A 25,836-nucleotide genomic window follows, 5' to 3' on the forward strand; every position below is an offset into this window, starting at 1 on the left:
ATTCTTTGTGATACCGGTAACAATCTCATAAGGCTGTTAAAAGCTTTCCCTGAGATCATAGATAGAAACACTTAGCACAATGTGAGTCTCGTTGCGAATGTTCAGGGAATCATAGTCTTCTCATGGTGCCACTTTGGGCACTGCTGCTATCCTGGGTCTTCTGAACAGATGACCCTTCCTTCAAATGAGCCACCTGAAAATTTTCTCCCTTTTTAATTTGTAACATGCTTTGATCTTAAGAGTAGATAAAACATTTTTTTCAATAGCTATGCTCCAACAACTAGAGATAACTGTTCTGCCACAGAGCTCAAATATGGTGTTAAAATATGTTGTGAGTTGGAAAACCTTTGCAGAAATTCCAGGTCTGTCTCTGCTCTCGGAATGCAAGACATTATTTGTATCCCTGTCATATAAATTTGGAAGCAATGCTGGCCCTTTTCTCTCCAGGTTTCCTGATTCAGTAGGAAGAATGCATAAGGCTGATTTTTATTCTTGGTGGCAGGAGGAGAAAGGGTGGGCTACATTTCTGCAGACATGGTTGGACAAGATTCAGACTAACATATTCCTGTGCAAGAGAGCATGGGGCCTCTGGCGGCTTCAACGTGGATGAACACAAGACCAGAGTCCAGCAATAGAATGTATTTGAGAGTATGCAGGAAACACTGGGGCAACTCATTCATTCATTCATTTATTCACTCATTCATTCTAATATATACTGATATTTAACAGCGACCCTGTCTCTTTCATTTAAGTCTATTCCATGTCATTACCTCCAGTCCATAGAACAATGATGATTATGGATAATATTCATGTTTCCAGCCATTGTCTCATACAGATCTTTCAGAAGCTCTGGGAGGTAGGTGTTTCCATTGGCCCATTTTAAGGATGAAGAAACTGAGACTTGAAGAAAGTCATTTGCCCAAGCCACATGGCACTGAACCAGGATTCATATGCAGACAGATGAGCTCTAGAGTCAGAAAGACCAGCTTGAGTATAGGAAAGTTATTTCACTTGGCTGATCCTCTGTCCTCTCTAACAGCAAGACTGTGGTGCCTACCTCACTGCCTGGTCCATGGCCAATGCTAAGGACTAGCAGCTCGCACTACAACTAAGAAGTAAGGAGCTTTGAATCTGGCATTCCTGAGCTCCAATCCTGTTCTCTCTCTAAACAGCTATGTCCCTCAGGCAAATCATTTAACCTATTTGGGCTAAGTTTCCTCATCTACAAAGCAGAAGATAGTAATGTCTGCCTTGTAGGGTCACAGTGAGAACTGCCACAGATGCAGAGGTCTCCCAAGTGGGGTGTGGGAAGAAAAGTATCAGACTATTTATTTCTAACTTATTTGATTCGTCTCAAAACGAAAAAGGAAATTAAGTCCCACTGATATTTAATGTATGCATAGATGTTTGACACCCATATTTGACACATATGTCAGCTCTTTTCTTTCTCCTACAATGCCAAATGGCTGGTAACACCCCACATTCATTCATTTGCTTTTAGCAAATCGCCTTATGTGGTAATTTATGGGTGCCTGGGTAAATGGATTCAGGCTCCACAATAACCAGTCTTTACATAGACAAACTCACAAAATGGACAAGTGACTTAAAAATATTCCTGCTAAAAATCTATTTTTAAAAACACTAAGAAGGTAAGTATAAGTGAACAACCGGAAAAATGGCAGAGCATACCTTTATTCCACTTAAGTTAGAGCTCTTCACGAGACACCCCACAAGGTAAACAAAACGATGATATAATCCAAGGTGACCAAGTACTACCCCCTACCCAACCAAATGAAATTATTAGAAGATGGTTTGGAATGTGCCTGCCATACTGTCATTAACGACAATTTTTTCTCTATGTGTAACTGGTGCCTGGAGATATTAGCTAATGATAGTACAAACCTACCAAAATTAGCAAGACATTAAAGTTATTTATCCCAAGGTAATTTCACCTTTTAACATTCTTTGTTTTGTGTATATTTTATAAGGTACTCAAACAGCACCATTTGGCATTATGTAAGTAACTAATCAAATGTATTACGCTAGTGATATGTGCTTAAAATCATTTTTGTTGGTGGGTATGCAAAATAAAAAGCATGGAGACCCCTATGCTAATATATATAATAAAGCAATTGACTCAAAAACTGCCATGCAGTAGTTGCTCAATAAAAAGCAATTGTTGGGGCACCTGAGTAGTTCAGTCAGTTAACCACCTGACTCTGGACTTTGGCTCACGTCATGATCTCAGGGTTGTGAAATCAAGCTGCACATTGGTCTCTGTGCTGGGTGTGAAGTCTACCTAAGTTTCTCTCTCTCCCTCACCTTCTGCCTCTCCCTCACCCTCTCAAAAAAAAAAAGCAACTATTGTTACCATCAATTCTCCATTTACTGAACACTTTCTGCATACAAGTTTTTGCACAAGTCTTCAAATGATTTTATTATGGAAATTTTCAAACACCAAAATGTAGAGAAAATCGTTTGATGCACCCATATATAACTTTTTCCAGCTTCAACAATTATCATTTTGCCAACCTTTTTTTTTTTAATCTCTTCTCTCACTTATTTTTCCGGACCATATTAAAGCAAATTCTATATCATTTCACCTGAAAATAATTTGCATGAACCTCTAACTGACAGGACTATTTGTTTAATGACCTGGCCATTATTGCACCCAAAACATTCAGCAGTAATTCCTTTAATATCATCTACCATGCTACTATTTTTTTTAAGATTTTATTTATTTATTCATGAAAGACACAGAGAGAGAGGCAGAGACATAGGCAGAGGGAGAAGCAGGCTCCCTGTGGGGAGCCTGATGTGGGCCTCAATTCCAGGACCCCAGGTTCACAACCTGAGCTGAAGGCAGATGCCCAACTGTTGAACCATCCAGGTGCCCTGCTACTATTATTATTACCATTATTACTATCCTTCATGAAATGCAAATATGATTGGGTCCCTGCAGCATCATTCCATCCCCATGACTATGTCCAAACTCCTTGTTAAGACCCCAGTGCACAGCATAACCTGGCCCATTGTCCTCTCCTCACTGCCCACTGCTCTCTCAGGCAGACTCCCTCTGCCAGTTCCCTAAATAGTCACCGCAGTCACTCTCTGCTCAGCACACTTGCACCTGCTATTCTCTCTGCCTGGATACTCACCCCCACCACCAACATTCTCCTCCTCAGCTCCTTCTCACTCTTCAGGTCTCAGCTTTATGGTCACCTCTGTCCTAAGTAGGACCCTAATGGCCTGCTTCATTCTGCCACTAAATCACATTCTTGTGTTTCAGAGCACTCACCACAAAGTTTAGGTTTGTTCCTTCCTTATTGCCTGTCTCCTTCATTTGACTGAGAGGAACCTATCTGTTCTAGTCACCAGCTTCACCCTGGAGTTGAGCTTAGTACTAGGAAGAAAGCATCATCGAACACAGATGGAGAGACTGAAAGGAAGGGTGAGCCCTAATCTCGCCCCTGCCTCCTTGGCCATTCCTGTCTTCTCTTCCAGGGTCTGCTCTTTCTGCTCCTTCAACCTACAAGCCCTCTTCCCTCTCAAGCTGCCCACCTGTCCTTTCATACGACCTTCTACCCATCCTTCAAGTTCATAGAAGGTGTGATCTGGAAAGCCCAGACTGCTGTTGTGCTCATTCCCTGTGCTGACTGCCATCACCAAGCTCATTGTACCATCCATGCATCTTGCCCTCAACACTGTATTCCTTGAGAACTAGAATGGTTAAATTTGTGTGTCAACTGGGCAAGAGGATGGTGGTAAGACATGATTTCTGGATGTGTCTGTAGGAGCATTTCCAGAAGACATTAGCATTTGAATCAGTACACTGAGTAAAGAAGATCTGCCCTCACCAATGCAGGGATGCATCCTCCAATCCATTGAGGGACTGAATAGAACAAAAACTCAGAGGAATGAGAAATTTTCTCTCTTCTTGAGCCAGAACATCCATCTTCTCCTAACTTAGGACAATGGCTCTTCTGGTCCTGACGCCTTTGGGTTTTGATTGGAACTACACCACCTGCTTTCAGATGGCAGACCAATTGTGGGACTTCTAAGCCTCCACAATCGTGAGAGCCAATCCTTCATAATGAACCTCTTTCTGTATGCACAAATTTATCCTATTGATTCTGTAACTCTAGACAATTCTAATACAAGAATCAAGACCCTCTCCTGCTCATCATTGTAGTCCTGCACAGTGCCTAGAGCTTGAACATCTCTGTAAAGGTCGCAGCCCTGGAAAAATGAATCATCCAGAAGTGGGAAGGTAGAGCTAATGCTGAAGGGAGAAATGGAGAGCAAATGACGTAATGGGTATCAATAGGGCCCAAGGACACAATAGGATGTCGTACAAGGAAGGTTTGGATCAGTAGATGAGATCTTAAACACTGAACAAATGAAACAGTCCTGGCTTTCCATTTAAAAAAGTGCCAAGTATGATCTTAAAATGATGGCAGCCCTTTAAGTAAATCTAGAATAATCAGAATAAAAGCTTTACTAGGGAAAAGTTCTCTAGGGAAGAAATTTTTCTATCTGTATCATTCACTGATGTACTTACATTGCCAGCACACAATAGGTCCTCAATGAAGATTTCTTGGATGAATCAATGAATGGATAAATTAACTGGTTGAAGGACTGATTGAAGAAAAGATAGAGATGTGAACTGTATATGAATAGAGAAAAGTAACTGTTTCCTCACTAACCCTCAGAACCACCTAAGGGAAAAGACCCTAACTTGCCAACCTGTGATAATCAGTATCATGCCTATCTCATTTAATCTTGTCTTTCCAGGACCCTGCAGAGCCTGGCATCTAGCAGTGCTCAATAAATCACTGTAGAACAAAATGATTCCTTCTGTGAAATGGAAGCTAATATTACTTAGCTTAAAATGAATTAGGATTCTCAACACTCTTCATGTGTTCAGTGAAAATTCTATATTAGTTCAATCTCTAAGTTTTTTTAGCCTTGTTTTTAAGAGTGTTGAATCAATTCCAACTTATCAATCAAGGTCAGATTTGTCATTGGAGCATCTGCTTGCTAACATGAGTGTGCTTGCACTTTGTTAAGCTTTCTATTTTTACTAGCCTGACATAATAGTACATGCCAGACCATTTCCAGATCACGATATTGTCATAAATGGGGCACCAGAGTCTTGGGAGCTACTAGCAGGGGATCTCTGGGGATTTTGCAAATTCTGCATTAAACAGAAAGTTCTTCAATGCAGGATTGCTCAGAGCCTTTGTTATGCTAATATGAAATTATTATCCCACAAAAGAAGGTGTCAAAAGATGGTAATACCCAAATTCTTTATCGCTTCTTTATTGCTTAAAACCCTATATTTTTATATATTTGATGGAATATCTTTTAACAATCCAGAGCTTGTCTGTTCCAAGAACATAGTTTTAGAAATGCTCTTCTCAAGTATATCAAATCATGAGGATTTTTCTTAACCATTCAGCTTGCTAAAATTAAAATGACCGGTCTACCATAACAGAGAAAGGCACAAGCTCACTCAAACTCCCTCATCTGCTCTTCATAAGAGCAGAAGCACCAGACACTCAAGAGATTGGGCTTTGCTGTGAGCCTTCCTTGGTACAAGTCTGGTCTGCAAATTACTAGAAGTGTAACATTCTGCAGATTAATTATCTCTCAGCCTCAGTCTTCTCATCCACAAAAATAAGAACAACACCGTAGAAGGATTACTTCACCGTGATAGTAGGGGATGTCTTTGAAAAGTCACAGCAAAGTCTGACACATGGTAGGTGATATGTCATTTATGGAGTGTCAGACACTGATGGAGAATCTGCAGATGGAGCTGTAAACAAAACAAACAGACAGAAGTCCTTGCCCTTGAGAGATTCTAGCCCAACAGAGGAAGATAGAAACTTCTATGGAATCCCCTCCTTACGTGGTTCCAGGGAACAGCCAGGGTGGGCACCAGAACTCTAGGGCAAGAGCAGGTGCCATTCATGAAAAGTCTGTTGCCATGTTCCTGGTGAAAGACGGGAAAGCTGTGACTTGTCCTGTTACTGAGAGCCACCTGAATATAGCCTCTACATTGTGGCTTCAGCATACACAACAGGAGACTCCTCCTCCTTCCCATGATGGAAGCTCACAGCAGCAGAACATCTGTGCAGCCTCACACTGGAATGCCTTCAGACCCATGTGTCAAAAAGCCCCTTGGTGAGGGCCTAAGACACAAAATGAGACCAGTCCCGTCAAACCCATCTCCTCACCTGAATTATACGATGAGGTCTCCATGTGTGATGCTGAAGAACGAAGCCACAGATACGTATGGATGACACAGATACCCTCTAGCCAGGAGCCTAGAGCCCTGTTCATTCAAAAAACTCATACAGGGATGCCTGGATGGCTCAGCAGTTGAGCATCTGCCTTAGGCTCAGGATCCAATCCCGGGATCTGGGATTGAGTCCTGCATCGGGCTCCCTGCTAGGAGCCTGCTTCTTCCTCTGCCTGTGTCTCTGCCTCTCTCTCTCTGTGTGTCTCTCATGAATAAATAAATCTTAAAAAAAAAAAAACTCATACAACTTTTTGAAACTGGTGGCAAATGCCTCGATGAGCAGCTGTTCAGTGCCCTGTTTTGCATATGTATTCCCCAGTCATAGGGCCAAACGGTCTATGGAGCTGCCTGCACCTTCTCCATCACCTGCCTCCCTGGGAAATGGACAAGTTAGTCTCTAATTGTGCTTGCTTTCCTCCCTTTGCTTGCATCCCTCCCACTGTAACTCTCTATTAGGCATTAGGCATTTAATTGTGCATGCCACAATTCATTATGCTTGAAGCTTAAGCAGGGAATATGGGCTCTAGCTTCTTCACTCTGCAAACTGAGTACACACCAACTCCTGTCCTGCCTGCTTCATGAATCATAGTTCAACACGTTCTCACAATTATCTCATTTCAGAGAGGGAAATCCTAGCAAACTCAAGAAGGCAAAATATTTAATTTCTACCAAATAGAATACAACTGTGCACACTTCCTTTGTCTAACAATTAGTAGCATATGGTGAGAGCCAAGCACACTAATAGAGTTATAAAGAAATCTAAGGGTTAGGGAGACCGTCGTTTCTTCAGAGGCTCAGGAAGGAGTGCACGTTGCTAACACTGCAATTTCCCAAACAGATTGTCTGAACACCTGCAGGCATTCAAGGACCCTCCTACTTTCAAGTACTCTCCTTCATGTCTCATTCAAGAAAACCATCTTAATTCAGGGAGAGGTACAGTGTTTGGGTTGGAGAGACGAGATGACAAACAAGCTTTATCTCACATGCCAACCCAGATCAGTTGGGGCTGCCTGGAGTGCTGTGTTGAGAAGGATTCTGAGGCTGTACTTAGGCTTGGTGGGAATGATGACTAGTTAGTGACAATATTTGCCTTGAGGAGGGCATGGGGCTAGGAAGATGTCTGCGCCCACATTTGACATTTCCACTAGTGAAAAGAGACTTAACTGAGAAAATGAAGACCCTGTGGTCTTGGGAAAGTCATTCACTGTCCCCAGCCTCAGTTTCCTGGTCTGTAAAATCAAGATGATGATAACATTTCCTTTGTAGGGTCCTAGTGAAGACCAAATTCAGTGTAAAACTGCTTGGGGAACCATAAGGCATTAGATGAATGGGAGATCATGTAATTACAAAAATACCTACATTCAAATAATTGTGTGTGTGTTTTTCTTTTTTTTTTTTTTTTAAGATTTTATTTATTTATCTGAGAGAGAGAGAGAGAGAGAGAGAGAGAGCATGAGCAGGGGAAGGGGCAGGGGGAGAAGTAGACTCCCCACTGAGCAGGGAGCCCAACCTGGGATCATGACCTGAGCTAAAGGGAGACGCTAACTGACTGAGCCACCCAGGTGCCCCTGGATTTGCTTTTCTAGTGCTCTAGGGAAGGGTTTTTCGATCTCAGCACTGTTGACATTTTACACTGGATTGTTCTTTGTAGTGGGACTGTTTTAGTTAGGCATTATAGGATGCTTAGCGGCATTCTTGGCCTCTACCCACTAGATGCCAGTAGTAAATACCCATAACAATCAAAATATCAATAAAAAATGCCTTCAGATGGGGTTGCATGGGTGACTAAGTCAGTTAAGTATCTGACTCTTGATTTCAGCTCATGTCATAATCTCAGGGTCCTGAGATTGAGCCCTGCATCAGGCTCTGTGCTCAGCAGGGAGTTTGCTTAAGGATTCTCTCTCTCCCTCTGCCTGCCACCCCACCTCACGATCACTCTGTCTCTGTCTCTGTCTCTGTCTCTGTCTCTGTCTCTCTCTCTCTAATAAACAAATAAAATCTTTTTTAAAAGAAAATAAAAAAGGTACGCTTGGGTGGCTCAGGGCTTGATCCCAGTCCAGGGATGGAGTCCCCCATTGGGTTCTCCCAAGGAACCTACTTCTCCTTCTGCCTATTTCTATGCCTCTCTCTGTGTGTCTCATGAATAAATAAATAAAATCTTTGAAAGAAAGGAAAAGAAAGAAAAATAAAATAAAATTCTGTTGAGCTGAAAAAGAAATACCTCTAGACATTAACAAATGTCTTCTGGGGGCAAAATTGCCCCTGGTTAAGAAAGACTGGTCAAGGTCAACAGTTTTCCCTTCTGGCTGCACTTTGGACTCACCTGAGGGGCTTTTTAAACTATAGCAATGCCAGGGTACCTGGGTGGCTCAATGGATTAAGCATCGGACTCTTGATTTTGGCTCAGGTCATGATCTTAGGGTCATAGGGTACTCCCCACCCCAGCATCTGTCACCATGCTCATTGGAGAGTCTGCTTCTCTCCTTCTCTCTCCCTCTCCCTTTGTCCTTCTCCCCACTTGTGCTCTCTCTCTCTCTCTAAAATAAAATAAGCAAATCTTAAAAACAAGCAAACAAACAACAAACAAAACCATAGCAATGCCAGATTCCCAGCCCCAACACAGACATTTTTATTTAATTAACCAAGCATGGGTGGAGGACCAGAGTCTATCACCTAGGTGATTCTTAAACACATGCCAGTTCAAAGTCTTTCACAAAGCTGTATGCAATGCTTTCTGAGGGGACACAAGTTCCCCTCTCATTCAAGCCTCAGTCTCCATGGGCTCCCAAGGCCTTGGCCATATGCTCTTCTGGGGAAAGACCAAGGGTCCTCCCAGTGGGGAAATCAGGCAGCAGGTTCCCCACACTCCAACCCAATATGCAATTTCATTCCTCTATCAATCACAAAAATTCCAATTTTTAATGAGTATATGAAACAACTTATCCTTTAACAGATGATTGAGGGAACACGATGAAGGAGGTAATTAAATGTGATGGATATCCATGCATGTCCATCTTAAAGCAACTTTTCAAAGACAATGAAAGCCCTAAGACCCCTTTGATGAAATGGAGCTAGACAGAAACAGTGCAAGTAACATATGACCGGATACCAATGGTAAAATTAAAGGCAAACATTGTTGATGAGCTCACTAGAGCCTGAAGTATTGAAGCACAATATTAGCCTTGGTGGAAATAACTCCATTGAAATATGTCCTTCCTGCTACACAGCTTTCCTAAGGCTCTGAAAGCCTTCTGCCTCTCGCAGCGTCTCACTCTCTGTCACCAGGCATTTTCAATAGAATGAACAGAGAAGAGAGTTTGGGAATGAAAGTGAAGGATAATTGAAGTGTTGCCTTGATCTATTGTTAAAACTGAATGGGCAGAGAGACAAATACTCAGTCCCTGCACAGACCCTCACAGAAGCCCTTCAGCTACTGGGACTGGCTAGCAGCCACTCAATCAGTATATACTTACCAAACACCCACCATAAATAAGTCACCATGCTAAGCTCTCTGGGGGATACAAAGATGGATAAGACACAGATCCTGCCCTCTAGGTGTTTGTAGTCTAGTCAGGGACTTATAAAAACATAATCAATAATACTGAATGGTCCAAGTTTAACTTCAAATGAATGTTCCAAAGAGAGATACTGAACTGGGGGGGTCAGATAAAACTAAGTGGAAATTACATGTGGAGGCTGAGCATTCCAATCAGTCCCCAGGCATCACTTCTTGTGAAATGACGTGCAGAAGGGCTGTTAGCCTCCTGAATGAAGGAGGAGCGTGCCTGTTAGAGAGGCAGGGGACTGAGAAAGGCATGGCATCATGCCCACCGCCTCCTGGGACTCAGTAATCAGCTGTGCTCTTGCACAAGGCAGAAGTTGAGAAGCAGAAGGTCAGAGGGAAGAGCTGTCTCACAACTCTGCATGGAGAACAGCAACTGGATCAGCAGGATCTTGGGGGGCTGTGCAGGGAAGGGGAAGTTCTTGCCCTTTGCCCTGGGACATAAGTAGCCTCCAGGGCAGAGCTCTGTTTTCCAGCAGAAGAAAACAGGTTCTCATTATGGGACAAGGTTGTGACAAGGATGCCAAGCTCCCGGTTGAGCAGCATGACACCATGCATGTGGGTCACCACGTGGGACATCCTTCAGAAACTTCTGGACACACTTGAGGTCTCTTTATTTGAGCTTGAGGGTTGGAGAGCCCCATAATACTAGTTGGAGAGCAAAAGGAATAGCAACTAAGCAAAAAACATGCAGACTTGAACAAAACAAAAGCCTACTTTGACTATGTCTAAAACTAAAACTATGTATGAGGTGAGCAATGCTATAAGTACTGAGCACCACATGGGCTGACACCAACATGTCACTGCACCCAAGAGCCTAAAATCTCTCTTGGCCAAGAAAGTTGTTTTTAAAGTGACATTTAGACCCCAGAGCCCTAAAGATCCCAATCCAGCAGCTTGGGTTCCCAGTGAGCCCACACGAGACACAGAAGGGACTGTAGGATTAGTGATGTCAATACATCCCCTAGTCCAAACCCCTCTCTCCACTACCTCCTCACAACTGGTCTCCTTGTCCCTGGAATACATGCTCCACACAGCAGCAGTGTAAGCTTTTTAAAGCTCTAAAGGACCATGACACTGTCCCATTCAAAAGTCTTCCAAAGTCTTCCCTTCTCGATTATGATAAAATCCAAACTTCTCCCATGCCCGCTAGCCTCATGGGATCCACCCTCCCTGCCCCCAGACTCATTCCCCAACTTTGTCTTGCTCACTTCACTTCAGTGACAAAGGCATTATCCCTGACCCAGAATACCCCTAACTCATTTCATGCCCCAAGACTGCCAAGATATTATTCTTTGTATTTGTTGCTAAGATATTATTCTCCATATGTTTTCCAGATGTTCCATCTCTTCATTCAGGTGTCTACTCAAGTGCTATGTTTCCACAGAGCTCTTTCTGTTCCAAAGTCCCTAAGAGAGCCCCCATCACCTTCTCCCTCCTTAACTCAATATTTCTTCATAGTTCTTATTTCCCAAAATCACATATAAATTTGCTTGAGTGTTTGTGTATTATCTCTATCTCACATTAGAATATAAATTCCAGGAGAGCAATCTATCCCTAGGGCTTAGAACTGTACCTGCTATTTAGTGCACAATCAATATGCATTAAGTAAAAGAATGAATAGTTCCTTCCCAAACTATCAGACAAACTACTAAGTCCTCTCTCCCCTCTTTTGAAGACCTGGCTTTTGAAGCCACTAACATGCACTGAGCTTCACAATTACAAAAGTCCCCAGGATTAACTAATGGTCCTCCTCTGTTTGACACCATCTCATCACTTGTCCCCATCCCATTCGAGCTTGCATCAACACTGGTGACTTGGTATTTATTCTTGTTTACTTGGTTTTGCTTCTGCCCATATGAATATCATCCTCCTGAGGCAAGCTTTGCAACTGACATTTTATTGCACCCCAGGGCCAGATCTTACTAAATTTAAATATCACTGTTCTAGATTCAACTACTCTAGCCAGTCCACTGAAATCTTTGTGATCCTGATTCTCTCATTCAGTACAACACTGTTCCTGCCTGTCTGGAGAAACTTCATAAAGCTGCCACTTACATCATTTCCAAGGCAGATGTGGTGGTGGTGGTGGACTATGGGGCAAGCCCCTCCCTCTTCTGGCCTCCTTGCTCTCATTGCCAACCAAGTTGGGAAAATCAAGGCACAGCCTGATCTATCTCCTATATGTCCCCAACCTTGCCTACCCCCGTCCCCTCAAAGGAGGGGATACAGAAGAAGCAATGGACTTGGGTACAGGCCAGACCACAATTTGAACCTCACCTTCTCCACTTACTTGCTTTGTACATTTTGCCAATGGGATTGTCTTCACTTTCCTGCAGCTGAGTTTCTTTTTTTCCGATACATAGAAACAATAATTCCTATCTCCAGAGTTGTTGTGAGGATTGGACACAGTGACAAAGCATCCAGTACAATGCCAGGCATTTGATGAATACATCATCTATGTGCATTTAAAACAAAACAAACAAACAACTCTGACAGGCCAAATTTGGGAGTGAGAGAGGAGAATGAAACCCAGCTATTTCACAGTCTTTTTTAAGCCAATGGGAAAAAAAAATCAGTCCATCCACAAATTAATTCCCAGTCAGAAAAAAAAAAAAATAATTCCCAGTCAGAGATCACATAGACAGTTGGGCTCATTGGTTCAATGTTTCCATTAAAGTTCCCATGCATCCATAAGTCTGAAGACACTGGGCCTCGGGGCTTATACAGGGGGTAGCTGGGATCTGAGCAGGGATGCAGGTACTGGTGTAACCTCTGGGGGCAGACTGGCAGGCCTGGGGCTCCTCACTACCTTCCCCATAGCACTGAGACAACATGCTCATCCAGCTGGCATTTTTGCATCTACCTCATGCTCATTTAAATAATGGCAAAAACTGTAAAGATGGGGAGATAATCATAAAAAGCTCAGGGAAAGTATGCAAATAGAAAACCCTACAAACTCAAAGGAGGTTCGGAGAACAAAGATAATCAGGAGCATTAAAAACACGCCCCAGGTGTGCAGGCACTGGGAGCCTGCAGGGAGCCCATGCCGGGAGGGGAGGAGGACAGCCCCCACTGATCCTGGTCTGGTACCTGTTTTTATTTATGAACTTACTCTCTCTCTCTTGAGTGCCTGAGAATCTTAACAGATGGAGCTCAAGCACATTAGAGGGTGGAGGAAAGCGGAAGTTAGGTGTTTCCCATAATGTCTAGTGGACCCTGTTCCCTTAAGCTGTTCATCCTGATAGGGCAGCCACAGCATGCATTTAAAATGATGCCAGTATCATCACCCCTCTGCGCAAAACTCTCAGTGGCTTTCACAGTGCTCAGAGTAAAAGCCAAAGCCCCTCCTCCTCAAGGCTTCCAAGGGCGTCCCCAACCCCTCTAACTTAAACCTCATCTCCCTTCCTTGCTCCACCCAGCCATGCTCTGCTCCTTTGTTCACCACCACTAGCTGTCAACCTTGGTTCAATGGCCTCAGTCTCATAGAGACTTTGTGTGTCTGTGCAAACTGCAAACCCTCCTTCCTGACACTCTCTCTCCCTGCTTTGCCGTTGTTAGCACTTATCACCATCTGAAATAGCTTTATTTTGCTTCTTTCTTTGATTTATAATCTCTTTCTCCTAACTAGAATGCAAGTCCAATGACAACAGGGCTTTTTTTGTCTGACATCTCCCCAGTGTTGTCAACTTTACCTGGCATGTGGCAGGGGCTCCATATATATTTGCTGAATGAACATTTTGTTCTTAACTAAAGCTATATACATGTTTATCTTGACTCTTCCTTTGTCTTCCCCTTTTTCTATTTTATAACATTGCAGGGAGGAAGACTAAAAGAGCTAATTCCTGAGGAAAAGTTTACTGCATTGCACCCGGTACATGATATATACCTAATGAAGGTTGAATGCCCTTATTATTGAGCAAATTCAGCTCTGTGTAAAGTGACCACTGGTAGAAGAGTCTTCTTCATTGTGCCATTCAAGAAGAGATGGTATAAAGACAGCAGCACATTTGGTTCTTTTGCATAAGAAGGAACTGGAAGCAGGGCCCATTTGTGGGCAGGGCCCTCAGGAACAGGCAGGAAAAGCTAGGATGGCAGAGCTGGAGAAGTCACAGAGGGGCTGGCTCACCTCTGTGCTATAGACCCTCAAACTACACCAACAATGATGCTGGCATATGTATGCATCTCAGTTACAGCTAATTATGGATGACTCTGCCCCTAGCCCCTCAAAGAAAATCATTTCCACATCACCCATTAAATCAAGGCCCAGAGCCAAGTCTGCTTCCTATAGGGTTCCCACTCTAACCAGGTTACCAGGATTGGCATGTCCAACGATATGGGCTATATTTCCCAAAGGGCAGCCAGTTGCAAACGTTAAGAGCTGGGGACAACTGAGGCAGCCAGTGAGTGGACACCAGTCCCACTATCAACACCAGCATTTTATATATATATATATATATATATATATATTTTTTTTTAAGTAAACTTTATACCCAACATGGAGTTTGAACTCATGACCCCAAGATCAAGAGTCACATGTTCTACTGACTGAGCCAGCCAGGCACCCCCTAACACCAGCATTATATATATATATATATATATATATATATATATATATTTTATGATAGTCACAGAGAGAGAGAGAGAGGCAGAGACACAGGCAGAGGGAGAAGCAGGCTCTATGCACCGGGAGACCGACGTGGGACTCGATCCCGGGTCTCCAGGATCGCGCCCTGGGCCAAAGGCAGGCGCTAAACCGCTGCGCCACCCAGGGATCCCAACACCAGCATTATAAATAGAGCTTTCAAGGGGCTACTGGGGCTCTGTATGGACTGGTCCCTGCCCACCTCATAAGCATCACCTTGCACAGTGCTCACCCCATCCTCAGGGATCCCAATGTCTCCAGTTCTTTGAGGACCTTCTAATGGACATGTTGTAGGTTATGTTTGTGTGTAATATTTTTAAGTAGTTAATTAGAATCTCATTCTCATCAGAATCCCTCTACATCTAAGTCTGACTGAGATACAGCTTTGTACTCCTTGTCCTTCTCTGTCTGGTGAGCATTGTCACCTCCACCTTGCTTTCGGAACACCTCCACTTACATCTCCTACTGGCCCTGAGCACATGAGCACATCACTTCCAGACCACGCCCATCTTCTCTCCATATCACTATCCTCAATTACTCATGTTTTCAGGCCCTCGGTCAAGAACAACAGTGAGTTACACCAATCACACCCCAAAACTCTGGGAGTTTGCAGTACTGATTTCTGCTGCAGCCTGAGTACCCAACGGCTCCTTCAGAACTCCATTTAAAAGCATCCCTCCAGAAATATCTCTGCTGACCATCAAATCTGTAAAGCATTCCTCCACTTGTCACTCTATCTGTATCCCCATAATCTTGCCAATCCTCAAAGTGCAGTCCCTTCAGATTAGGAGCAGCAGCAGCATCTGTTTTAGAAATGTAGAACCTTGGCTTCATCCCAACCTACTTAATCAGAATTTGCTTTTTTACAGAGTTCCCCACGTTACCCATGCAGACATGAAAGTTTGAGAAACACTATTTTACACCACTTCTCACAGCCTATAATTGTCTAATTTGCTTACTTAGTAACTCGCTCTCAACTAAAAAATAAGATTCATGAAGGCAGGAACCTCCATGTCCTGTTCATCATTGTATTTCCAGTGCCTAGCTGCTGGCACATGGTAGGTATCAAATAAATATGAAATATTAAGTAAATGAAAGAAGGAGTAAATTTCCAAAGTTTCTCCAAACTCTAATGTTTTAGGATCAGTAGTTTTCTCTTTCTAGTTCATTTCCTTCTCCCTGTTATCGAAGCTGCATTCACCTACCTTCATCAAGCATTTATTCAGAACCTTCTGTGTAGGATATTCTATGCTGAGTCCTGAAAATAGTTAAAAGGCAGTGTCTGCCCGCAAAGACTGCATGATCAAAAATGTTCATCCATAAGAAACAACTTCTGTCATTTATCTTATTATATCTGTGGTTTCTAGCCCATCTTCCTGACACTAGCATGAGGTATATTTTTCTGTCCTTAGTGACCAAAGATCTGTCCACCTTCTTTACCCATGGACTTATATTTTTCTGAATGTTTTGTTCAAACCTGTCATTGGAGCATTTCCTGCTTCTCCATTACTAATGATCTTTTATCCAGTTCTGGACTTGTGGCATCTTGCTCTGCCTCCAGCAGAAAACATTCCCAGTGACCACTACCCTGGCATATGAAATGGCTATCTTGGGTCCTGAGAACTTTTAGCCTTCACAGCTTGAATGTTTTCATGTGCTTACTTTGTAGGGCAGGTGGCCTGCCTCTCCAATCCTGGAGAGCTTTGTTTTATGTTTAGTTTTAACACAAACTTCCTTGCTTTCCCTTAATAGTTCCTCACCCATGACTTTGTCTGATATGCTCTTTTCTTTCTCACCAATTGGACTCTCTTCATCCTTGGAGACTCCATTCATAGTATAAAAAAATTTGCACCCACAATGCATTACATCAACAATAAAAGGGGGACATTCTATGATCATATTAATACAGACCAAAAAGGCATCTGATAATTTTTTGCAGCCATTTCTAATACATTCTCTAATTAAAATAGAAATAAAAAGGAAACATCTAAATATTATGAATACTTTTTAACAGAAATTAATGACAAATTTTAAAAGAAAAAAATTCCATTAAAATCAGAAACTGGATAGAAATGCCAACCATCACTAATAAATTGGTCATCATGTTCTAAATGGGTCTAGCCAATGCAATAAGGTAAGAATATTAAATAATAGTGTTAATACAAAAGAAGAAGAGGTAAGACTCTCCTTTTTTGGCTGATGGTTTAATTACATATCTAGACCACCTACATATGCTAATTTCTCAAATTATATAATTAATAAGAGTATTTAATAAGTTTCAAAGATATAAGAAGAATTTGAGGGGAAAATACATTCTCTATATGCTAGCAATAAGCACCTAAAATTGGAAATAGTAAAAAAAAAAAAACAATTTATGACAGTGAAAAAAAATGTTTAACAAGAAAGCTATAGGACCTATGTGAATTAAACTGTAAAATCTTATTAGATGACATAAAATAGATTTTGAACAAATGGAAAGAGAAACTAGGTTCTTCATTAAGGAGATCTGATATCATAAAAGTGTCAAAATTATACATATAAATATATAAAATTTAATGATACTCCTATTAAAACATGAATAGCATTTTTCTTTCCTTTTCCTTGAAGGTAAAATAATATTCAGTTCATATAAATGAAAAATGTTCAAGAATAGTAAAATTTATATACACACATATAAAAACTAATAATGGGAGATTTGCCTTACCAGACACCAAAATATACTACAAAGCCACTCTAAATAAATCAATATAAAATTAGTATAAGAATAGGAAAGTTAATCAGGAAAAAAAGAATAGAAGATCTAGAAATATCCCAGCCAATGTAAGATTTTAAAATATGGCAGAAAAGATATCTCCATTCAATGAGAAAAGAATGATTTATTTAGTAAATGGCCCTGCATGAATGGCTATTGAATTAAAAGAATGAGGAGTTGGACTTTTATCTGATACCATATAAAAAATAAATTTACATGGACTAAAGAAAGGTATAGATATAAAATGTCATAAAAAAAATTCCGTGGGGTATCTGGGTGGCTCAGTCAGTTAAGCCTCCTGATTTCAGCTCAGGTCATGATCTGGAGGTTGTGAGATCAAGTCCCACAACAGGCTCTGCCTGGGCGTGGAGCCTGCTTAAGATTCTCTCTCTCTCTCCTCTTCCTCTACCCCTCCCCTTCTCCCTTAAAAAAAAAATCAAGAATATGTAAATTTATAGCCTAGGGGTAGAACTTCATGTCCAGAAGGGGAACCTTATGTTTTAAAGGAAACACACAGAGGGTATGTTTATTCTATATGAACATTAGCTACAAAGCATATACTATATAACTATAAACCATACACTAAACAAAACTAAAGGTAACAGTTTACCAGTTAACAGAGAACCAAAGACCTGAGAAAATATTTTCAATACAGATGACGTAAAGGCTAATATCCACACTATACAAAGAGTCTTAAAAATTGACAAACAGGGGTGCTGAGTGACTCAGTCAGTTAAGTGTCTGCCTTCACCTCAGATCATGATCCAGGGTCCTAGGATCCAGCCCACATCAGGCTCCCTGTTCAGTTGGGAGTTTGCTTCTCCCTCTCCCCCAGCTCGTGCTCTCTCTCTCCCTCTCTCACTCACTCTCTCTCAAATAAATAAATAATGTCTTTTTTTAAAAAATGACAAACAGAAACAATCCCACAGGAAACATTAACAAAGAATATGAATAGGCAATTCACTGAAGAGCAAACCCAAACTGCCAATAAACATACGAAAAGATATTGAAGGCCACTGATAGAGAAATGCAAATTACAGTAACAATAAGTTTTTACTTTACGGTCATGTCCCAGGCAAAAATTAGAGGGTTAAGACTTCTTGCTGTTGGGTATGATGGAAAAGTTCTCACTCATTGCCAGTAGAAATGTGAAGTGTTTCTGGAAAGCCATCTGGATATATCTATTAAAATTAAAAATATTTACACCCTTCAACCCAGAAACCCCATTCCTATGATTCTGCTCTACAAAAATAAAATCTTCAACATCTAAAGATAGATGTTCAAGGACATTTATTATAGCATTCTTCAAAGAACTAGAAAATATTGAAACTACTAAGTGCCCATTGGTAGGAGATATATATCACATTATAGTACATTCATGCTATGAAATATTATATTATACTATGCAACCAAATAAATGAAGAATGGTATTTAGTACAATTGTTGAGATTAGAACTATTATAGAATGCAGGATGCAGGGTAGTGTGCATGTAATAATACTGTGCTCTAATAAACAAGACATTTTTAAGCCCCATGTGTTACGTTATGTATAGATATCTTGTATATGTTATTCATGTGCTTGCATTTGTTTTTGTTGGTGTAAAGAGAAGGGCATGGAAACCATTACATACCTAAAGTGGGACAGGATGGGAGAACAAAGGGAAGGAAATATTGGTTGGGGAGAGGGGGATGATTGCATTTTATGGATGTACCTGTTCAGGTGTCCCTACTGAATTGTTAAACATTCAGGAATTTTGCAAATCTTACCATTATTAAAAATAAAATTATATGAATGTATAATGAAATAAAATATATTTTAGAAGGTAATAAATATACAATATTCATCACTCCTTATTTTATTATTTTTACTATTATCTATACTCTTAAAGCTATTTATACCTGTAATATCTGTATGGTAGAAATACTGTATAATGGGGTACAACTGCACATCTCTTCCCAACACTATGTTCAGTGACATCACATTGGTAGTTTGAAATCAGCCATGGTGGGAGTGTTTGCACCACAGACACAGGCAAACACTACAATCCAAGGCTTGATTTACAGTGTCACTAATTATCTGGATTTAATAAATTGATGGAGAAAATGTTAATAATGCAGATTAAACTGAAAAGTGAGTGTGTCTACAGATGTTTGTGAATAGCACAAAGCACGGACAAAGTATTCTTCAGGTTATCAAATATTATGATCCAATTTAACAACATATGCCTAACATCACTGATGAAGAGGTGAGGTTCTGACATATTTTTGTGGGTTCATTTTTGTATTACATAAAATTATGACATCATCTTATTTCTTTGTTAACATACATGAAAATATTAACCAGCAGACATCAAAAGTGTACTTGTTTGTGAACTACAACTGTAGGTTGGTTAAGATTACAAGAGTTTGTTAAAAATCAGTGAAAGCATTCTGTGAAAAATCAACTTATACATATCCATATACATATACATGGAATTTACAATACAATATACATGGCCATATCCATGGAATTTACAATAATGAATATTGTATACTATATTGTTCTTTGTAGATTGTATGCTACGTATTCTTTATATCATAATACTTACAATAAGTGTATGTGTATATGTGCATATTTTTTCCTAGAGAACTGCTTTTCAAGTATTTACCAGCCTATTGGCTACATGGCTTATAATAATTGGCATGTGCATTTTGAAAAACATGATCAAAAGAAAAATATTAAAGAATTCAATGGCACCTCCTCCGGGAAGTCTTCCCTGGTTCTCCTGGTGTGTCTCTGCTCAGTGTTTCCACAGTGTCCTTGATACCCTTCTGTCAGCAGCAGTTGTCACCCTGTGCTGCAAAGCACCTGCTTTCTGTGGCTCTTCTCCCACCAGTCTGTATGTTCCCTGCGACAGGCAGAGGGGAGCCTTTCCTCTCATACTGCCACCTTGCACAGCGTAGCTGCTCAACACAGGATTGAATCAATCAGCTAGAGAATCAGAATGAGGAAAGAGCACAGGAAAAAGTCTCAGACCAGGTTTACATGGAGAAATGTGGACAGAGCTTCCTCAAAATATTTGCTTGGAAGCCCAGGGGAGCAGCAACAATTGAACCTCTGAAGACTTTTAACTGCAATTCTGTAGCTGATCTCTCTTTATGGATTAATTTCATCCACAAAATTCCCAGCTCTTAGATTGTGAACATGCACAAAGATGTTTGCGCTTTCTTTGTTTCTTCTGTTTTCCTTTTTTAACTCTCATTTTCAGGGTCTAAGAGTTTCTCCATGAATGAAGATACAATCTCATATTCTTGACACGAAATGGTCCTGGCCTCTGATAGGGTTTTCTTATCTCTTGTTGATAGGTAAACTAAAAAACTCAGTAGGAATGCTCATCTTGCCCTCTGAGAGTCTAGATGCACCGGCCAATCTGGGTAACCACGACAAGGAGTAGAGATAGGCTGAGAAATGCATCTTTGTAGCCAAAAAATAAACATCTTTGTTTTTCCAAGTGAAGGCATTTTTCCCAGCATGGGGGTACAGCATTGCATGGGGACTCTGAGCATGGGGTTGTCAGACAGATCTGGCATCAACTGCTAGCCCTGCTGCCAATTAGCCCCTGGCCTTGGGCAAGGTCATTGACCTTGATGGACCCTCAGTTTCCTCATCTGCAAAATGGGGATTGTAACAGTACTATGTCATTCATTTGTTGTGAAGATTAAACATGGCCTATGGAATGAAAGCCTGTGTGCACACAAAGACTTGTACACAGATGTTCATAACAGCTTTGTGTGTAATAGTCAAATATGGAGACAAGCCAAAAAACTACCAACAAATGAAGGGATAAACAAATTGTGTTATAGTCATATAATGGAATACTATTCAGCAACAAAAAGGATTGAACTATTAATATATATGTGACAGATTTATCCACTTAGTAATGGTAACATTGAACTGAGGTAAGCCTCTAGACATGAGGGCAGGGACAGGATGCTCCGTGCCTAGAAAAGAATGGAGAAGTTACACTTTTTATGGGCAGCTCACTCACCCCAAAAAAGAGGGGGATCCTCAGCTAAGAAAGTTCTTAAATCACATAGCACATAAGTCTCTCTCACCCCCTCTGTGGTGCGGAGGGAACAAAGGAGTAGGAAGAGAGGGGAATAAATATTCGTCCTTTAAAACACTATTTATTTTCATTCATCATTCCATAAACAGAAGTACCAATTTCCTAACTATATCGATCATATCATAATGGCTGAGCACACAAGCACTTCTGCTCATAAGTACTGAAATAACCACTTTGGAAGTCAACCCTGGGAACAGGAACTGCTCAGGGCAGCAGCCCTGTATGAGGTATTTCTGCCTGTGATCCTTCAAGTCACAGAGCCTACCATATCCCAAACCAGTTCATTTCCCAAATTGCAACAGATAGTATAACTGTTCCGACTTCCAGGTCAGTATTAAGTAGGACCGTGCCATCTTCCCCATGGAATCCCTTCACATCCTGAAGAACATTTAGCTCCATCACCCCTGTGTCCTCTTGGATATGGGTTACACATACCCCATTTTTAACCTTTTCTCACATATTGTGAGAATGAACACACAGCTAACACCATGAACACACAGCTAACTGTCAATGACCTTCTTATAATGTGCCACCAGAAGACAAAAGCTACGGATGCAGTTAATTGATAAATCTAGTAATCACTGATGAATAAAACCACATGCCCTGAATGGCACAGCATGTGGCCAGAACCACATACATCCCGCAAAGGAACAGAAGCTCACTTGTGTGTTCTCAGCAGCACCCTCACTCTGTCAACTCCTATTGAGTGTGTGGTCAACAGAAGCTCTAAGATATGCATTCACATCCATTGCTGGCAAGTCAGGGCTTCCCAAACTTCTACTCACACTGCTGGATTTGGGGGTTGGAATTCTACTCCTTTCTTACCCTATCACAACTCCTCTTTCTCCAGAGGTAGCCAAGGTGAGGGGGTGAGGAGTACAGGTGGACATCAGGCAGACCTGGGTGCAAGCCTCAGGCACAGTTCTCTGAGCTTGTTTCTGTTTTCTCATCTCTACAATGGTAATAATGACACCCATGTCACGAGACTGCTATAAGCATAAAGCACAATCATGCACTTAAATGGCTTAGCACAATACCTGACACAAAAAAGCAAATAAATAAGCATTAGCTTCCATTTACCATGTTGAATACATACATACTATTATGAGAGCATATAAGTAAAAAGTGTGTGACACTGGGTACAACCATAATTTGAAAGAAATTCATTTTAATCACTTCATAAATTACTTTAGCACTGTGTGTCTAAAACCATTAATATTCTGCTCTTTTGGTTATTCTAGCTGCATTTTAGAGAGATATTGTATAATCTGCTGTACTTGTCAATTGAGAAATCTGCAGACGTCGTGGGGAGGTATTCTTTTCAAATGTCAAGGGTCAACCATTTAAAACCAACTGCCTTCTCTGGAAGCCTCTTCATTGGATGCCTCACAATCCCTGTCAGCAGTTCTGTGGCTAAGTCTTCCAATGAGCTTGGATAGAATCCCCATGGGATGCCAAACTTGTACTCTATAAAGAACTAGCTGCTCTCCCCCCCTCCCATTTACTTTGGCCCTGAATTATCTCTTATTCATATTTGTGCTACCGTTTCCTGTCCAGGGCAAAGAAACTCTTTCCAACTAGAGAAAATTGAACTGAAGTAGCAGTGGTGGCTGAGGCACTCCCAAGTCCCTTTTCCCTCTTCATCTCTCTCTGAACATTTCTATAAGGTTCTTTCTTGTTCAGACTTAGCTTGATTGTCAAGTCTCAATACCTGCTGGAGGTTAGCCTTTATATTATATTGATGCACTAACCAATCATAATTAGACACACCTCTTGATTCCCACACCCTTGACCATGTGTATGACTTTGCAGGGCCCTGTTACTCTGGGCAAAGCATTCTCCCTGACTTCTTAACTTGGGGCTCAGCCACATGATGCCCTTTGGCTAACAGGATTAGCAAGCACAATACAAGCACTTGCCACTTCCACAAGCATATTTTCCAGCTAACCCCTGGAGGATGAAACTCATCTTAGTTATGCCAGCCAAGACCATACTAGATCAATATACAACCACCTATACAAGTGAGCAAGCCCAGCCAAGATCAGCAAAGCTAATTAACCAACCTGCAGCTAACTCCGTTTGCACATGACTCCCAAAACCAGCTGAGTCGAGCCAAGACCAGCTAAATAGTATAGATTTCTAGGTTAAGCAAATGCTATTGCCATATATCAGTGATGCATTATGGCTATTTTTTACTTGGTATTATTGTGGAAACAGCTAACTAATATAGCTTCCCCCACATGAATCTTTGAGGATTGTGTCTGGAAGATTTAAAAATGAAAGAATTAGGAAAGCTTTTCCCCATTCCTATCAGCTATCCCTCATTTAACCCTTAGAAAGTAAAGAAAACTTGGTAAGTGACACTCATGGCTTCCTCTGAATGGCTGACATCATGGTCAAGAGCCCCATGACCTAAATCCCACAAGTGGAAGCTTGATGATTTCCTCGAATGTAAAAAATTATCCAATTCCACCAATAGACATGATCACCAGCCACAGAGTCAACACTCAGTTTGACACTAATACACTCAAAATGGATGGCTTGTCTAGTCTCTGTCACCCAGAACAATTTTACCATCACAAGCCTGCTTTTGAAGTATGAAATCTTGGGAGAGTTACAACTTTCTCTGCAGCTTGAATTATTTTTTTTTTCTTTTGCAGAGAGCTATTTTCAATGCCCCCAAACTTGTGTGGGAGTGCCAATCGGCCACATTTAATTGGCCAGACTGTGAGCCTTAGCGATGCAACACTCTTCAGAAAATTAAACATAGACATGATTGTTACTTTGCTCTGTTATTGTGGCTACAGAATGGCAAACCAATCTGTTGAAACTGAAAAATCCAGCCGCTCAGTTATCTGTCAGGCCTACACAACTAAACACCCCATAAGTAGATTTTTTTTTCCTACTTAGCTGAAGCATATTTTGATTGAATACATTGCTTGCTTGGCATTGTGTATGACCAAGACTCAAGGTCCTCTTAACAGCCTGTCAGAGCTCCTTAGGAAAGGTTGGTCTCACAAATATATACCATTCATTCATTCATTCACTCACTCACTCACTTAACCTGCAAACATTTTATCATGTATCTATTCTGTGCTGGAAACTTGTGTTTGGTGTGGGGAATAAGGAAAAGTTCAATAACAGTTAAACAAACAATTGTTAAGGCAAGAAAAGAAGCTTTTCTACTGACTCTAAAGCAATGCTTCTCAACTGAGGGCAATTCTGCCCTCCACAATCAGGGTATATTTGCCAACAGTTAGAGATATTTTTGTTAATCCTAACTGGAGGGGCAGGTTCTACTGGCATCTAGTGGGTAAAGGCCAGGCACACTGCTAAGCATCTCATAATGCACACAGTGGCCCTTATACAAAGGATTATCCAGCCCAAAATGTTAATAATGCAGAGATTGAGAAACTCTCCTCTAAGGCCATGTGCTGCACTAATTTATTTGAAAACAAACTTTCCATCTAATCTATCATTGTATCATCTACCTCAGCACATGGCCAGCACAGGTAGGTGCCACACAAATTCTGGATGGATGGATGGTTGGATGGATAGATGGATTGATGAATAGATGGATGGATGGATGGGTGGGTGGGTTAGATAAATCTCACACCTATAGATGGTATCAATAGATGTATATAAAGGCAGTGAGTTGTTTGGCCATTATAAACTTAACAAATGGTTTAATTTTCCAACCTAGAGTTTAGGTGGCTTCAACAAGGGAATCAATCTGGTAATTTTGACATGAATTTCACAGGACATGGTAGACTGTCCTTAGTGATGAATTTGGTGCTCCAGAGAACCCTGCAAGTCTGATCACAGCCTCTTTCCTAGTTCTTACATTAACAGGTAAGACATACTGGGCTGTTTCTCTAAACCCTCCTGGCCTGAAAGATAATCTGTCTTATTTCTTAACCACTGGAAACGAGACTGAATTTGTCATACCCAACATTCTGTAGATTCATTTGGCCAATTATTCTACTTTGGGTCTGAACTCATCCCTAGTAATGTACAATCTGTTTTACATGTTAATTTTTAATGGTGTGATTTTGGCTTGTCCTTCAAACAAGTTGAGTAGAAACACTGATTTATTTTTATCCCTTTCATCAATGCCAGGGAACAAAATAAATTACTCAAGAACACGTTCTCTTGCCTTTGCTTCTCCCCCATAAGAGATTATAAATGTTCAAGAGTTGATCTTCTTTTCAACAGTCTAGCTATGTACCCCAGTCATGAACGAGGTAGTGGGTTATTGCTGTAAAATGAGACATCCCAAGACAAGTAGGACCCTGTCTTTGCCTTCTGGGAGGCCACACTAAGGAAAGGCTTTGTGGTACAGATGAGATGCTGGCAGTTGCATCTTGTGTCCAGGATGGAGGCTTGGGTAGGAACCAAAAAATTATTGACATGTATATGTCTCCCACTGGATTATATGATCCTTGGAACAGCAGCCAGAACTTTAGT

The 25,836-nt window shown here is 41.1% G+C and overlaps 1 long non-coding RNA gene across 1 annotated transcript in view; it reads right to left on the bottom strand.

Moving 5' to 3' along the window:
- Positions 1–25,836, bottom strand: part of LOC140594791 (uncharacterized) — an 87,317-nt gene that overhangs the window by 49,909 nt on the left and 11,572 nt on the right. The gene's annotated exons all lie outside the window — the stretch shown is intronic.

Source organism: Vulpes vulpes, chromosome 12 (assembly GCF_048418805.1).
Source record: "Vulpes vulpes isolate BD-2025 chromosome 12, VulVul3, whole genome shotgun sequence".
Taxonomy (NCBI): domain Eukaryota; kingdom Metazoa; phylum Chordata; class Mammalia; order Carnivora; family Canidae; genus Vulpes; species Vulpes vulpes.